The following is a 17675-nucleotide window of genomic DNA, read 5'->3' as shown; positions in this document are numbered from 1 at the left end:
CCAGAAAGCCTAAAAATTGGAGAAATTTTGTGAAAAGAGCTATAGCAAATTAGGGTTAGAATTTAGAATTGTATAAAGTTATTAGGGTAATTCTTGCCACGTTCCTCGAATTTTATTGATCCATTTTGAAATGGATCAATTAAGAGTTTGTCACATAATCAAGAATTTAAACAGATATCAAAATAACGACGATGAATGCTTTTTTTAAGCATTGATTACGTAGTATAATCTAATTTATTCATTTTAAATGAATAAATAGGATTTTTAGAACTTTATAATTTTTTTTATTTTTTGAGAAAGAGTTTTAACTTATGACATTCACTCAAGATAATAGTTCTATAATCAAATAATAAATATTAACCCAACAATGTAAATATAAAGCATCATATGATAATGAAATTTCTGATATATACTAAATGTAAAGGAATCAGTGGTATGGAGAAGCAACGTGTTCCATACAAGATGTTCTTTTTGTTAGAAAAAAGTGTATTATATTGATTTTTGGAACATATCAAAGAAAAAGTTCAGTGCCAAAAAAGGACCCATTTGACTTTAAGTTAAGAATTTTGTTCAGGCATGGTTCATTAAACAGCAACATGGGTCCATTGTATTGTTGTTTTTTTCTTTTTCTTTTTCTTTTTTTATTAAGACTTGCCAAGTTAAATTGCATTCAAAGCAATCTAACCGACTGTCCAGTTGCTTCACATTTTAGATGCATGGTATTTCATATTCTCAACAACAACAAAAACATGGTATTTATTTATTATTACTATTACGGCTAAATTCGTCGGTCACCATGCTATAACGACCATTTCAACTTTTCGGCTGGTATAAATATAATGGCCGAATATTTGCGTCTTTTGTGTATCTACTACTATTCCGATCAGCTTTCATAAAATAAAATTAAAAAAAAAAAAAAACTAATAACCTTTTATTTTATTTGTACAATTGTGTACTTTTTTTTATTTTTTTTATTTTTAGAATAAGGTACAATTGTACGCTCTCTTTTTTGCTGAATAATTGAATACCTAATTGTTCATTGGGTTCATGCTCTTAGAGAATTTAGATGACTTGTGCGTATATTCCAAATATGATTGATCATTAATTATACGTGTATAGTAAAGCAAAAAATCAATTTGAAGGTTGTAAAATAGGTTCCAGACTTTTAGTTCAATTAGTAAAAAATTTTATCTTTGAATAAGAAAAATTTAGGATTGAATCTCATCTACATTATAAAGAAACTCATTGATATTTTGACTATTTTTTATTTTAATTTGATTAATAGTAATCATAGAGTGATTTGTCAGTAGCAAAAATTCAATAATTCATACTATTAATTACATTGCAGTATCGTTTTTATTATTGTAATAAAAATCCATTACATAAAATACAGGTGCACTTAATTATTTATCCATGGATTAGTTTCCCATGGTAAGTATGTTATTATTTACTAATAAAGATACCTTGCCCCTTTAATTATGTTTTAATTTTCATTTAATTTGTGGTTCCAATCATGATATATCCTTAACTTTTTTGTGCTTTTTTTTTTTTATTCTGTGCTTTTTTTTAGTCAGTTTTAAACATGGGTCATTACTTAAAAGAATGATTACACGTTTTTTCTTTTTTCATTTTGGAATATTGAATAGGCCCCGCCAAAAAAGAAAATAGAACAAGACAATTATGCTTTGAAGAACATAATTCTCATTGACACTAATTTAAAGTTTAAAAGCTTTTTTTTTTTAGAATCCAGACCAAGCAGCCAAAATTTTATTGAAGAAAGAAAACTAGGATATATTACACATAGTCCCTTATTACAAGAGGAGCTATATCTTCAAGGATGGATTCCATCCACACCTGTAGCTCATTACTAGACTTAGAATTTTTGGCAAGGAAATAGGCAATTGAGTTGCCAACACGCTTAATTAACATGGAAAAAATAACAAAAACGAAATTCATTAGCTAAAACCAGGACATCATTTAGCACGACCATATTCTGAATGACTCACATCGTTTGTTAAGATCGCTTTTAAAATGACCTTTGCATCTCCTTCCACCTCAATGTCGAAAATGCTTACCTCCTTTGCAACACTATTTTAAAGAGGAGAATGGTGATCTATAAAGTGATTTAATTAAATAGAATGATGTTATAATGAAAACGTTGAGAATGAGAATGAACCACCGCATAATAAATTTTGCAGTTTTTGCATCACTCTATTAACTCAACCTATACGTACTATGCACATGATAGTGGTGAAGCTTTATTCAAGTTCTAGTAGGTGAGGATTCATAAGTGTTTGGAAAACAAAAATTCCCCCCCTTTTTTTTGTGGCTAAGTAGTTCCCCATTGGTTCACTACCTTTTCTCTTTTGGCATAGTATTGGTTCATTGGTGGCTGGTATGTAAAAGAAGAATGGAACTTACATATTTAATGTGGGAAATGGGATCATGACCTAAATATTGAAGATATGAAGCAACTCTTACCTATATGCTCCACTTGTTTTGATTGAAAATTTTAAGTAAAAAATAGTTTTTTTGTATTTTTAGTATTTGGTAGTATCGGAAAAAATGAGGTAAAAAAAAAAAAAACTGTTTTAGGTCAACATATATAAAAAGTATAGTTTTTTTTTTTTTTTTTTTTTTTTTTTTTTTTTTTTTTTGCTTTTCACTCTATCTTACAATATGCTAAATAAAAGAAATTAAGAAATCATTTTTTTTAACTCGGTTGTTATCAAATATAAAAATATAAGATAGTTTTATAGAAAAATACTTTTATTACTATTAGGCTTTTAGTGCTATCAGTATCAAACACAATTAAATACCTGGCCAATTGTATCTATTGGATGAATGTTTCCAAATTTATCTCAGTTGGCCTGTATTGATAAATGGTGATGTCATCCCATCAATATATATATACATTGAATTTTTGGCTTGTAAAGTAGCCTTATAATTTAGTGACAATTCACTTTAAAAAAAATTGGATTCAAATTCCTTTTTTCACTTCTTATAAATAAAAAAGATTTTTTCAGCCTTTCCACACTGACTTATGGTTTATCATTTGCACAGTAGCTGACTTTTATTCAAACTGTCCAATAAAAACACCCAATAGTGAAGGCTAATTGAATATAGAGCATGTGGAGTGATTAGTCATAAATAATACTTTGGTGCAGGCGATATCTGTGGCTTTATCCCTTCTGAATGGGTAATAATCAAATCCCAAAGTGGAAAAACTACAAAATTGTAGCCCATATTGATGGATTTTGGAATAGCTGCATTGGAGAAAGAGCTACATTCTATATAGTTTATATTAGCTGGGTTCATATGTATAAAAAATAAATTCCGTCCCATATTTCTATAGGTCCTACCTTTTTGTATTTTTGAGAACCGAAGTCCTACCCTAATGAACTTTCTGTCTCTATATTATTGTACTAGATATTGTAAGATGTTACCTAACATAGGTTACCTCAAAACTACAAATATGATATAAATGCTGTCATATGGTAGTTCAGTGAAAATGAAATTGCATGTTTGGTATGTATATGCATAGTAGACGTTGATTGAAACTTGTTCCTATTGGCTTTTGTCCAATTCCCTTCTTTTCAAGTAAACTTGTTACTTCCATAAATTAAATAAGCAGTTGGTTCCATTTAGTTTAATTAACTTGTTCCTATTGACTTTTGTCCAATTCCCTTCTTTTCAAGTAAACTTGTTACTTTCATAAATTAATTAAACAGTAGGTTTCAGTTAGTTCAATTCATAAAATCTTTGATTGTTAAATAAGATATTTGAGATTTAATTTCCATTTACATTAAAAACTTATTGATGTTTTGATTTGATAATAAAGAGCATAATCATCAAAAGCAGACGTCATAAATTAAAACTCTAAAATAAATAAATAAACTACAAATCATATCATAAAATTTGGTCGCATTTGTTTTCCCTTTATTCTATTGTGTAGAATTTTCAACCAGCATCATTTATTTGAGTGAAAAGATGCAAAGAGATACTTACATGATGAACAAGGAAACTTGGCCATACTTATGTTAGCTCGGAAACTCTATTTATTATTACGGCAGACAGAGGTACAAATACAACTAAAGCATTAATCTGTGACCAACCAAAGACAACTATATATATAACATGAAATATATTTGCCAAAAGAGAAAAAGAAGCAGCCTAGAGAAACATTTTAATAAAGTATAAACCATAAAGAAATTCAGTGTCGGCTGCAATTGTAATTTCATATTAATTTAATTGTGCAAGCAAACCAAGGTCAACTTCCTGAGGACATTGCTTTATATCTTTTAAAAAGAAAAAGAAAGAAAAGAAAATAGAAATGTTATTTATAATTTTTTTTTTAATTTCTAAAATTAATAGTAATTTAAGCACTTTCAATATACAATTAGCAATTTGGCACGCAAGGCTTTTGTTTTATAAAATTTTAAGGGTCTCTTACATTGGACAGGGTAAAAAACACAGCACCTTGTCTCTTTAATCAAAAGCATGCAAAAAGATGCAGTTGACATTATGTGATACCGGCATAGATATGCTTCCAATTACTACATTAGGAACCAAACATTAATAATCCACAATAATTTGCTCAAGCTGTTGAATAGGAACGAACCTTTGCTGTGTTGGTTGTTACTATAATTACAATTTTTTTCATAGACTTTATTGTTGGTTGTTGTATTGGTCAAGGGAAGTCTCATCCGAAAGAAGCCTAGCCTTCTCTCTCTCTCTCTCTCTCTCTCTCTCTCTCTCTCTCTCTCTCTCTCTCTCTCTCTCTCTCTCTCTCTCTCTCCCTAGTCCTTTCACAATTCATTCTCTTCTTAGTTTTAAAAGCAATGCCATAAACCCAACGAATTTCATAAATGTCAAGTTCATAGATTATTATTGATTCGTATATGGACTCACCACTGATATAACTTTATTATTATCATTAACATCTTACCGCCTCAAATAGTTGTTAAATTTGTTGTAAATTTCGTTGTGCCTTTGGATAGAAAAGTGATGTTAGTAGTAGTGGTGACAAGCTAACATCACTTTATATATGTAGCATATTCTACTTCAGACAGTTCTAAGTTGGGTTCACCACTAGCATCATTTTTTTACCTATTAATCTTCTTTAAAACTTCATAAGTCCAAGGCACAACAAAATTCACAACCAATTTAATAACTGTTTCTTAATAGTGGGTGATAAAATTACTAGTTCTATTAATGGGTAGAATAGTAATATCAGTAATGAGATCAGATTAAAACTAGTAACAGATTGCTATTAATGAAACAGCCGTGGTCGTAACATTACTCTCCAGAGGAATCTAGCAATGAAAGAATGTGAGGTCTAATTAGCAAGCCCGTTTGCGACATAGGCATGATTTGTGGTCCGCATGCGACACTTTTGTGTGCTCCCAAACACATTACACTAGCGGTTGAAACTGCATTATCTATTTAGCTAATGTGGTAGTTAGGTGTTTGTATAAAGTTGTCTAAGAGATAAACTATGTGAAACAAAATCCTAAATACAACTTCAAAAGCATTTGTTTATTGAACCTGTATGGATTGGTCTCCCTCATAGCCTATGAAGAAATTCTTTATACTTTTCTAGGGGATTTTATACATTCTCCACCTAATACATGTTTTTGTCAAACTTCATACTTTTGTATCTAATCCAATGAACACGCTATTCATGATCTTTATCCAAAAGACACTAACCACATATATTATTGTTATCTGAAATTTGCTGATGATTACAATTTATACCTAACCTTTGGGAGTTTATATATGTTTGTTGATACTCCAAATACTTGTCTTTTTACCTAATATATAAAGAGCATAGAAATTGTGTTTTGTTGATGTTGTGGTAGGGCGTAATATTATATGTTTATACTTTCTCTATCTTTTTTTTATAAAGACTGTTATATGCTTATATTGTGATTGCAATATAAATTTATATCACAGACACACAAAAAGTAGTATATATGAACACAAATAAAATCTTGAATTGCATATAGAAACAAAACAAACCACTTCTATTCTCGGAGTTAAGGCATATAAAAAATGGCTTTTCGGTTTTCATAATTCCGGGTTCTTATTGAGCATAGTAAAATCAAGGTTTATAATAAAGTTAGTGAAGTTTCTATAGTGTTTTACCACTTTTATGTATCTACAATATAAATTTACATTAGAAATTTTCTTTTTCAATTTAATATATTTCAATAATTACAATAATAAGGCAAATTTTGAACCTTGACATCTCATTAAATAAAATTAGGAGAAAGTATCAAATGACATTTCATGTTTATGCTTTAAAGAGGTTTTTTTTTTTTTTTTTTTTTTTTTTTTTTTTTTTTTTTTTTTACAAAGAGTTGTATTCTGTATAGATTGTTGTAGATTTCGTTTGTGTTTGTTGGTGTTAGGCTTTTTGTTGGAGTCCAAACCCAATATGTGCGCCCATGTGTGGGTAGCCCACTATCTGTAAACGGCTATTCCTAGGGTTTTGCTACAAAAGTATTTTTAAAGTTTAAAAAAGAAAAATTAATAAAAAACTGAAAAAGAGAGAACTCTTCTCTCAGAGCTGGGGTTTTACAAATTAAGAGGAAAAAATAATTATTTTTCAATACATTGCAATGCAATTATCTATCAAGATAGAACTCGATCTTTTTTTTTTTTTAATTTTGAAAATCATTTATGATTGATGTTGTACTAAAATTTGCTACAATTTTTCATTCATTGTATAGAATCAAAGAGTCTATTAAAAACTCATCTTTTATTTTGTTGTGAAATCTAGTTTTGATGACTTTCACTAATTATAAATTTTTAATAGTTTTGACAAAAACCAGATAAGGACAAATAGACAAAAATAACTAAAATTTTAAGCAATTAAGTTTAAAAAAAATGATTCTAGAATCTAGCCCATTGATAATCACTAATTTTAAATTTATTACTTCTTATTTCTTAATTTATTAGCTCTCATTATGTGACATGAAGTAATTGTAATTATTGTGGGTTCCAGTTAGCTCAACTGGTAAAGTCTTTGATGGTTGTATAAGGGATCTGAGGTTCAATCCCTGCCTACACCAAAAACTGATTGGTGTCTTGGTCTGATGAGAAAGAACTATCATCAGGAGCGGACGCCATAAGTTGAAAATCTCTCAAAAAAAAAAAAAAAAGTAATTGTAATTATTTGCAATGCCATTAACTAGTTAGCAATCTATAATGTGGGGTGTGGAATTTTTATCTGTGTTTATCTACCATTGGCTTTGTCTCTTTGATATAAAGATTATAACTATAAAAAAAACAAAAACAATACTAACTTTATTAATTATTTAGCAACACACTACTGGTACTGTGCACGAATATCCACTGAAATGCTCAACATCATTCATTATTCGTCATCTTTATCCTTTACTATCAAAACAAACTCAATTTTACTTAAGAAATTTAGAAACAACTCACTCATAACCAACAAGAGAAAGATATGGTTCAATAATTAGATAGGACCAGTTACTATTACTAAGAGAGGTAGACAGATCAAGCCAAAAAAAAAAAAGTTTGGGAGAGAGAGAGTCAAGAGTTTCAGAGATGCAAAATTTCAGAGATGGAGCTGGGAGCAAATTGAGTGACAATGGCTTGATGAAAAATTTCAGAGATCATGGCATTTCGATTTTCGATTCGACAATGCAGCATGCCTACTTACATGGTACACACAGGCATCCCTGCCTCACTGATGGGTAGATACCGTAGATTTTTAATTGTGCTAAAATTTCTAATTTGTTTTTCGATTGGTAGATTATTGTTTGTTTTGACTATTTTTTATGTTATTATTTGGACTATTTTTGGTTTAAGTTAAGGGCGCCCAAGATTATTTTAGGGTGACTATGTTTAATTTTCTTGAGTCTAGATTCTAAATCGGTCTTACATATGTTTTATGACTATCACTTTTCCAATGTAATGATTAACACACTTTGTAACGAGATTACAAGTTACAACATTTTTTCCAAAAACAACATTTGCGAAAGCTCTAATACCGACTTCAAAACAACATTTACAAGTTCTTATGGCAAGCCTTCTAGTATTATCTAACTACTAAACAATCATAATATATTAATAACGAGTCGTTAATCAATACGATGCACAGTAAACATAATGTTCAAGAAAAAAATATTTATATGTGATACATATTTAATTTAACAAATAAAATTAAAATTAGAGAATTTGTAGGAAAAAACCATTTAATTTAATTAGACCAAACATAATTTTAATCAAGAAAAATTTAATGTTGAGTTGCTTTATTAAAAATACGGTGAGTTCTAGTTTAAACTAACTTAGTTCAACACTATTTATAATACTAAAAACCACACACACACGCGCATATATATATATATTATTAGATTAACAATGATGGGTAAACAGTATGATTTCAGAACGTTGTGAGATAATATCAAGAGAAATCAACAAAAAGACATGCTTTTATTTTATATTATATTAGTTGTTAACACATGCAATTCGCACAAAATATTCAGGCAAAAAATATTTATATCTTATACATGTTTAATTAATAAGTGTTAACAAACAAAGACTGAAATTATAGAATTCATAGAAAAGAACTTGACTAATCTATAATTAGAATTTGTTTAGAGAATATCAAACTTTATTTTAATCAAAATTTGTTTAGTGTTGTGTTACTTTTATTTGAAAAGACAATGAATTCTAAATAATTTAAACATAATTTAACTTTATTTGTAACTCTAAAAACTAAATCAAAAACATATATTAAAATAATGACGTGGAGAATGTGAGTTTTCATAAACTTATGTGACAACATTAAATAATACAGTAAAATATTTTTATTTTATATATGTTATAAATTATAAATATAGATGTTTCTTTTTGTTTGAGGTTTGAGTTTTTTTTTTTTTTTTTTGGATTATACAATGGCCTTTTTTTTTTGGGGGATAAAAAGGGGTATTATATATATATATATATAGTTTATACAACAACAGGCTCAACAACCTCCAAGAGACACAGTATACTAGTCCTGAGGTTTTGCATATCCCAAACAAAAGCTATATATACAAAAGATAGACAAACATCATAGACTTCCAAAATACTCTGATGTTGACGTCCCCTTTTTGCTAGTACATCCACGGAATTATACAATGGCCTTGTTCTGATATAGGTATGATACTAAATACTAATGTAGCATAGGGATAGATCATAGATCTCTTGAGGACCCTGAATCCTATGGCTCAAAAAATCATTGGTTCTTCTGTCCAAATTAGGTTCAATAAATCGTGGTGGTCCAAACTTGCTTTCCAACCCCTGTATACTCATGCTCATCTGATCCCGAATCACTTTTAGACCAATAATTGATCAGAAAATAAATTGTTTCACTCACTTTTTCCCATATACTCAATCATATTCTTGGCTGTAATTTCAAGGAAATATCCCACATATTGACAATAGTCTTGGTATATACTGACTCTGCATACTGCATACTCTTTATTCTTTTTCATTCTTCACAGTCACACCACATCAAAACTTGTATGATTGGATTGCAGAGATTGCTAATTAATGAATCTTACGAATATGGATCAATAATGCATTATCAAATTGATGTCATTAATTGACTTGTGTGAAAGAAATTGGATGTTTTTGTCCACAAAACAAATTGATTAGATCTAAACCATTAAGTTATGTATGAAATGTAATTTATGAACGATGGTACACAGGTACCAAATTTTTGTGAAAAGAATACTCAATTTTTATCTTTTATTTTACTCAATAAAAAATGACTGTATGAGTCAATTGGCTTGCAAAAATTATGGGGGTTACTTACAATTACCAGCAGAACCTTTGACAAATTCATGAGTTTTAAATTGCATCCGTTGATAATGAGTTGAGTTTCTGTGGTTTGATGGCGACTCAAGGTTCTAGCATATTTGACATTTTAGATTTTGGTAGTTAGAATGTCATTGCATTAGATACAGCTAGACAAAGCCAAAGGTGTACCGTGTACATATTTGTTCTTATTATTTGGGAAAAATATCATCAATCTACAGGTTGATCTGTCTTTTTGAACATAACCAATAGAATTTTATTCAACAACCAAAACTATGCATCAAAGACCAAACATCACAAGCTAAAGGAGGCACCTTCACCTTCAATCAAAAAATTAACTTTGACAAGAAAGCAACAAATTCTGCTAGATTTAAACTAGCTGTCATGCCTATCTAATTACCCAAAACAACTATTACAATTGCTACAAGAAATAAATCGTATAAAGAAAACAGCAAGTATGTCTTCTAAGTGTGGCTAGCAGATTTAGCTTCTAAATATTCTATAGCAGTGACTGGCTTCAGCAGGCTTTGTTATGCTTGCTCCAAATCATCCAGCTAGTTGTAAAAAATATTGTAATTTTCGGATCTTTTAATCTAGACCCATGTTCAAATCTATCCTACAGGTCGATCAATTGATGTTAGAAGACTAGGCATGATTTGTTCTACAAATTCATTGTAAATGAAAATTTCGTAGCATTATTCTTCTTCATTTTTTTTTTTTTTTTTACTAATGTACATGCAAGGTTATGACTAAACATCATCGATCTACAAGTTACAATTACCATAAGTATTTATCCATGTAACACCGTCTTAAAATTTTTTTATTATATTTTAATATTTTAAAATTTTCACAGTTGAATCATAAATTTTCATTCTTCTTTAACACACTCAAATTTCATGTTAATAAAAAATTATTACTGTTTAGTCCATAAATTCATTGTTTATGTATAATTTTGAATTTTTTTTTTTTAAAACCTTGAAATTTAAACTTTTTATAATGGGATACATTGATCTCTAGTCATCTTGAAACTTTGGAAGCATGAACTATATAGGAAGAAATGTAATCCAATGATACATTTAAATATATATATATATATATTAAATGGTGTAATATTGCTAAAAGTTATTCCAAATGTAATTTGAACCCAACTCATATATCTATTTATTTGGAATTTGTTTATTAACAATTTTATTGCAAATTTTAGCATAAACAACCACCAAACTTGAACACCTACCTAAACCTAAAGACATTATTCTAAATTAAGTTATAACCTTTTTAACCTCACATTAAGTTATAATTTGATGAGAGCATATTAGTGTAGATGAATTTCTTTCTTCGCTTTTCACTTGATACCTCTCTCTCTCTCAAAAGTCTAGTGAAACAAAAAGTTCATAACCATTTTTTCATAACTATTAAAATGATATATTTTGATTGGTAGATAATAATTAAATATGTTGTTAATGATGGAGTTATGTGAAAGTAATGTTTCATTATTCACAACTTATCATCTCAACAAATTATGAAAAAGTCAAGATTTTCATTATTTTTTTTCTTTCTTTGTGTTACCAACAGTTAGGTTTTAGATTATTGGCTAAATTTTTGTGTGAAAACCAAGTGCTATAAGTGTTCTATTTTAATAAAGTTTGGTTTTGCATTAAGTCAAGTCAAGAATCAGCATTGAAGAATTCAAGTTTCAAAAGGCTCACTCGAACCAAGATATATTCTTACTCAAGCAAACATTGCGAGATCCTTGCTCAATCTTTGCTAAACAAAAATTTAAATTTAATTATAAGTAAAATATTATTTTGATCCCTAAACTTTACCAAAAATTCATTTTTCATCCATAAACTATTGAAAATATTTTACTTTATGTCCTTAAACTTTATCAAAAGTTTGTTTTTTGTTCCTAAATTATTGAATTTTTTTTTTCATCTCTATTTTTTTCCTCTAAACTATTAAAAAAATTCTTTACAAAGTTTAAGAATAAAGAAACAACTTTTTAAAATTTAGGGACTAAAAACAAATTTTGATAAAGTATAGGAACCAAAATAATATTTTAGCTGTAGGGACACGATTTGCGTTGGACCACGGTAGGGTTGGGTTCGCACGTAAATGGACCCGTGCAATATCATTTGTAGAGAGTGGGATCGAAAGGCTAAGTCATATTTATTCGGCTGTGGTTTTGTTAAGTTGTTCATGCATGACCTAGAGGTGTTCACCCCTTTTTTGGTTCTTTTCTTTCCGGAAGGATCCCATCTTTAGGTCGCAAATTTTCCTTTTATATTAGCATGCATTCAATTTCCTTCGTCCACGTGTAGGGTCGAACTTTCCTTGCCTGACACTTGTCCCATCAGTTTAAGACCTGAGTTATTGGGAGTGGTTGAGTAGGCTAAAGAGACACGACTCTATGAGAGGCAAAGCTCCGTCTAGGTCAGGTAGTTTGGGCAGCCTTTCCTAGATATTTTAGATTTCTTACAAGATTATCCCTATGCCGCTTTTACCCCTTTCCTTAGTGTAGCTCTCGGCTAGCCGAGGGCTGTACCTTCCTCGGCGGTTTCTATGGCCCATTGGTGCTTTGCGTTTATTGGGCTGGGACTACTATCCTCTTCGGCCTGGGCCTTAAGTATTCCTGTGAATAGGTGGATCTGGCCCATCTGTTGACGGGCCCCACAATAGCCCCTCAAAACCCTGCTATCCAACTCCTCGGTTGGAAAGGTGGGTTTTGATAACACCGAGACTCTATTGCGGATCATTAAGTTCGGCCCTTAATCAACGTCTGCGACTTTTCACCTCCCCAAGGAATGCGCCGGTCTACGAGGTATTTCCCTTGACTTACGCGTGATGCGTTTATTCCGTTTGGTTAGCCGTAGTGCGCTTTTAATGTCTTCCTTTTACGAGGCCTCTTAAATCTAGCGGTTATGGATAGCTTGGAGAAACGAAACGGTTTTGCATTTACTAGCAGACTTCTTAGAGGATCGGAGCGTGTCACGTACCCTCGTCTTTTTCCCTATATAAGGAGAGAAGATAAGAAGGTGATTCTCTCATCTGCGAATCCCTTAGACCCTTCTCAGAATCCACTTCTTCCATCTGGTTATTCCTCAGTCGATAACACGTCCCCCATAGTGATCAACCATGAATGAATCCCTCCTTTCCCAGAAACACCATACCTTAACGAAACTTGAGATGGCTCGGTCGGGGCAAGGGTGGTGGAGACTCAAGGTTTGTTTCCCCATTCTTTTAGCCAAAATCCGAAGCAGGGGCTCGTCACATCCTATTTCCGGTGTGACCGAGTCAAAAACCTCCCTTGTCATCTCCATCTGCTCTCTCATGAGCATACCTAATATGGCTCCCCTTTTCCCTCTTTTGCTCCTTTTACTTTCTTTTCATTGCTTCCCTCTTCTTCTCCTCCTTCCCGCTCATGTCTTCCATCTTCTTTTTCCCTTGCTTTTTTCAGCAACAAGAGCTTGCTGAAGTGCTTCCATGTGTTCCAATTCTTCTTCCTTGTCCTTCATTATTTTTGTATAAGGATCTTCTCCTGATGCGGACAGTGCTGAGGCATAGATTTCAGAAAGACTTTGAAGGCGAATTCAGAAGACACCTGATGGTTTACTTACTTGTGTTACAGATGTTGTTACTGTTTTAGCAGTTCATTTTTTGTATTGGCTCATTTAAGCCCTTCCTTGTATGTTGTAACAATTTTTCATATTAATAAAAGTGATTGTTACTCTATTTCGTATGTCTTGTTTATATACTTTAACAAATGTGAATGCGCTGCTCGGCATAATAGTATAGCATTTCAATTAATAATAAATAAGGCCAAAGTAATCGTTGGTAAAAAGATGCCACGATGACTTTAACAAAATAATTATTCAACGTAGCAATCCGACCAGTGTGGAATGAGACTTATCTTAAAATTAGCCGTGATGGGTATTAAATGCTCCGATTAGATGTAAGAAGTAGCTATCCGAGGACGTGTTACCCACCGGATGAATGGCCTCTTTAAGTTGACGATCATTAGGTTGTTCTGCCATCTCGATGATACGCGAGCCTTAACCTTTTCCAATATTTAAGCCGAGAAGTTTCTTCATTTGGGCAGTTGATTTCCCGGGCAGCCTGAGTCCGAGGACTTTGCAAAACCTGGGTTTTGTTCAGGACTTATGCGTTTTATCTTATGTACTTGATTTTTCCTTTTAGTTTGGGCCCGAGGACCATGCAAGCCTTAGGTTCTGTCCGAGACCAATGTCCGCATTAGTACTTGGTTTTCCCTTTTAGCTTGAGTCCGAGGACCATGCAAGCCTTAGGTTCTGTCCGAGACCAATGTCCGCATTAGTACTTGGTTTTCCCTTTTAGCTTGAGTACGGGGACCATGCAAGCCTTAGGTTCTGTCCGAGACCTTGAGTTCAAATTTTCCCTTCCTTTGAGCATTTCCCGAGGTGCTTAACAGTGGTTGTTCTCGGCCATGGTCATTGCTCGGCGTCGGCCAAAGTACCTGAGCCCTTACACAAAGCGGACCCGGGGCCACGAATCCACCTAGCCTCTGATTTAAGAGATATTTCTGCAACTTCTGGCCACGTGGTACTCTCTGATGTCACGGGGACCGAGGTGCACCTTTACGAGGCTCTTTAATCTTGTGGTTGCAGTTGATGTTGGAAGTTGAGCCAAGACTGTTTTGTCTGTAGCGTTTCTTGGGAAGCCACATGAGTTGACTGCCATCACCTTGTCTTTTCCAATAAATGGGAAGGAGAGAAAGTTGCTTTATATGCGCACAAATCCTTCAGATTTTCTCCCACATTACAGCTTCCATATTCGGAGTTCTCCCTTTTTGGCATTACATGTTGAAAGTGAGGGTTGGGAAGAAAGAAATGTCTCCGCCGCAGAAGCGCCGTGTCTTCATGAGGCTTATAATAGTAAGGTATGGACACAGGAAGCACAAGTTCAGGAGAGTTTTCCATCTCCTCCGAGGGAGAACGGCGCCTCTCCCTCTTTTAGCCAAAATCCGAAGCAGTCTCTGTTAATGCCAACACTTTGGTATGGCAGAAGAAGGGTTTTCCTCGATCAGCGCCTCTGCTTTGCGGCAGGTGTATATTTAGAGAAAGCCCCATCACCTTCAACTCCCTGCACCTTTTCTTCAACGGTGTCAGGTTCAAGTTGGGTCTTTTTGGCTGCCTGAGTTATGGGCAGGTAAGGGTGCGGGGGAAGAATAAGGTCTCGGAGCTGTAGCCAACCTTTCCTCCGACATACCTCCTCGGCTTTCTACAGCTTTCTTGTATTTTTCTTTTTCTTGCTTATGTAGTACTCATGTAGTAAGCTTTGACGTAGGCTGATTCCAGCTTTTCATTGCACGATGTACTATTTCTTCATCGTAATAAAAATAGCAGTTTATATACTTGTTTTTGGGTATGGTTCTTTTGGCACACCACCTCGTGAATGAGTGTACTCCCCGTATGTGCTTTCTCTCAGCGCCACTTAGGGCAAGAGCCCCTTGAAACACGATTCAACTCGTTCTAATTTGTTTTAACTTACCTATACTACCAGGCATAATAATAATTGACAATAAGTTAAGTTCAGGAAACTAACCTAGGTATCGGTTGAATGTCCCGTGATATGTGCGGGAATGCTGTCCGAGAAACGATGAACTCCAAATAATTCATTGCAAGGGGTGACTGAGCATCGAGTGACTTTGATTATGTTTTTAGAAACATGTTACTCCATTTCATATCGGCCCTTTTGGTGTTGAGGGTCCGAGACTTGTATGCTTCCTTTTAAGTAGTTGGTTTCCCCAGAGGCTTGGGTCCGAGGACCATGCAAGGCCTTGGTTCTGTCCAAAACTTGTATGATTCTCTTTAAGTAGTTGGTTTCCCCAGAGGCTTGGGTCCGAGGACCATGCAAGGCCTTGGTTCTGTCCAAAACTCGTATGATTCTTTTTAAGTAGTTGGTTTCCCCAGAGGCTTGGGTCCGAGGACCATGCAAGGCCTTGGTTCTATCCAAAACTCGTGTGATTCTTTTTAAGTAGTTGGTTTCCCCAGAGGCTTGGGTCCGAGGACCATGCAAGGCCTTGATTCTGTCCAAAACTTGTATTCTTCTTTTTAAGTAGTTGGTTTCCCCAGAGGCTTGGGTCCGAGGACCATGCAAGGCCTTGGTTCTGTCCAAAACTTGTATGATTCTTTTTAAGTAGTTGGTTTCCCCAGAGGCTTGGGTCCGAGGACCATGCAAGGACTTGGTTCTGTCCAAAACTCGTATGATTCTTTTTAAGTAGTTGGTTTCCCCAGAGGCTTGGGTCCGAGGACCATGCAAGGCCTTGGTTCTGTCCAAAACTTGTATGATTCTTTTTAAGTAGTTGGTTTCCCCAGAGGCTTGGGTCCGAGGACCATGCAAGGCCTTGGTTCTGTCCAAAACTCGTATGATTCTTTTTAAGTAGTTGGTTTCCCCAGAGGCTTGGGTCCGAGGACCATGCAAGGCCTTGGTTCTGTCCAAAACTCGTATGATTCTTTTTAAGTAGTTGATTTCCCCAGAGGCTTGGGTCCGAGGACCATGCAAGGCCTTGGTTCTGTCCAAAACTCGTATGATTCTTTTTAAGTAGTTGGTTTCCCCAGAGGCTTGGGTCCGAGGACCATGCAAGGCCTTGGTTCTGTCCAAAACTTGTATGATTCTTTTTAAGTAGTTGGTTTCCCCAGAGGCTTGGGTCCGAGGACCATGCAAGGCCTTGGTTCTGTCCAAAACTCGTATGATTCTTTTTAAGTAGTTGGTTTCCCTAGAGGCTTGGGTCCGAGGACCATGCAAGGCCTTGGTTCTGTCCAAAACTTGTATCCTTCTTTTTAAGTAGTTGGTTTCCCCAGAGGCTTGGGTCCGAGGACCATGCAAGGCCTTGGTTCTGTCCAAAACTTGTATGATTCTTTTTAAGTAGTTGGTTTCCCCAGAGGCTTGGGTCCGAGGACCATGCAAGGCCTTGGTTCTGTCCAAAACTCGTATGATTCTTTTTAAGTAGTTGGTTTCCCCAGAGGCTTGGGTCCGAGGACCATGCAAGGCCTTGGTTCTGTCCAAAACTCGTATGATTCTTTTTAAGTAGTTGGTTTCCCCAGAGGCTTGGGTCCGAGGACCATGCAAGGCCTTGGTTCTGTCCAAAACTTGTATTCTTCTTTTTAAGTAGTTGGTTTCCCCAGAGGCTTGGGTCCGAGGACCATGCAAGGCCTTGGTTCTGTCCAAAACTTGTATTCTTCTTTTTAAGTAGTTGGTTTCCCCAGAGGCTTGGGTCCGAGGACCATGCAAGGCCTTGGTTCTGTCCAAAACTTGTATTCTTCTTTTTAAGTAGTTGGTTTCCCCAGAGGCTTGGGTCCGAGGACCATGCAAGGCCTTGGTTCTGTCCAAAACTTGTATTCTTCTTTTTAAGTAGTTGGTTTCCCCAGAGGCTTGGGTCCGAGGACCATGCAAGGCCTTGGTTCTGTCCAAAACTCGTATGATTCTTTTTAAGTAGTTGGTTTCCCCAGAGGCTTGGGTCCGAGGACCATGCAAGGCCTTGGTTCTGTCCAAAACTCGTATGATTCTCTTTAAGTAGTTGGTTTCCCCAGAGGCTTGGGTCCGAGGACTATGCAAGGCCTTGGTTCTGTCCAAAACTTGTATTCTTCTTTTTAAGTAGTTGGTTTCCCCAGAGGCTTGGGTCCGAGGACCATGCAAGGCCTTGGTTCTGTCCAAAACTTGTATTCTTCTTTTTAAGTAGTTGGTTTCCCCAGAGGCTTGGGTCCGAGGACCATGCAAGGCCTTGGTTCTGTCCAAAACTTGTATGATTCTTTTTAAGTAGCTGTTTTCTGAAGGTTTAGCTCCTCAAATAAGGTGAGGGGAGC

The sequence above is a fragment of the Quercus robur genome, chromosome 6 (genome assembly GCF_932294415.1).
Source record: "Quercus robur chromosome 6, dhQueRobu3.1, whole genome shotgun sequence".
Lineage (NCBI taxonomy): Eukaryota > Viridiplantae > Streptophyta > Magnoliopsida > Fagales > Fagaceae > Quercus > Quercus robur.
This window is presented reverse-complemented; position numbering follows the sequence as displayed.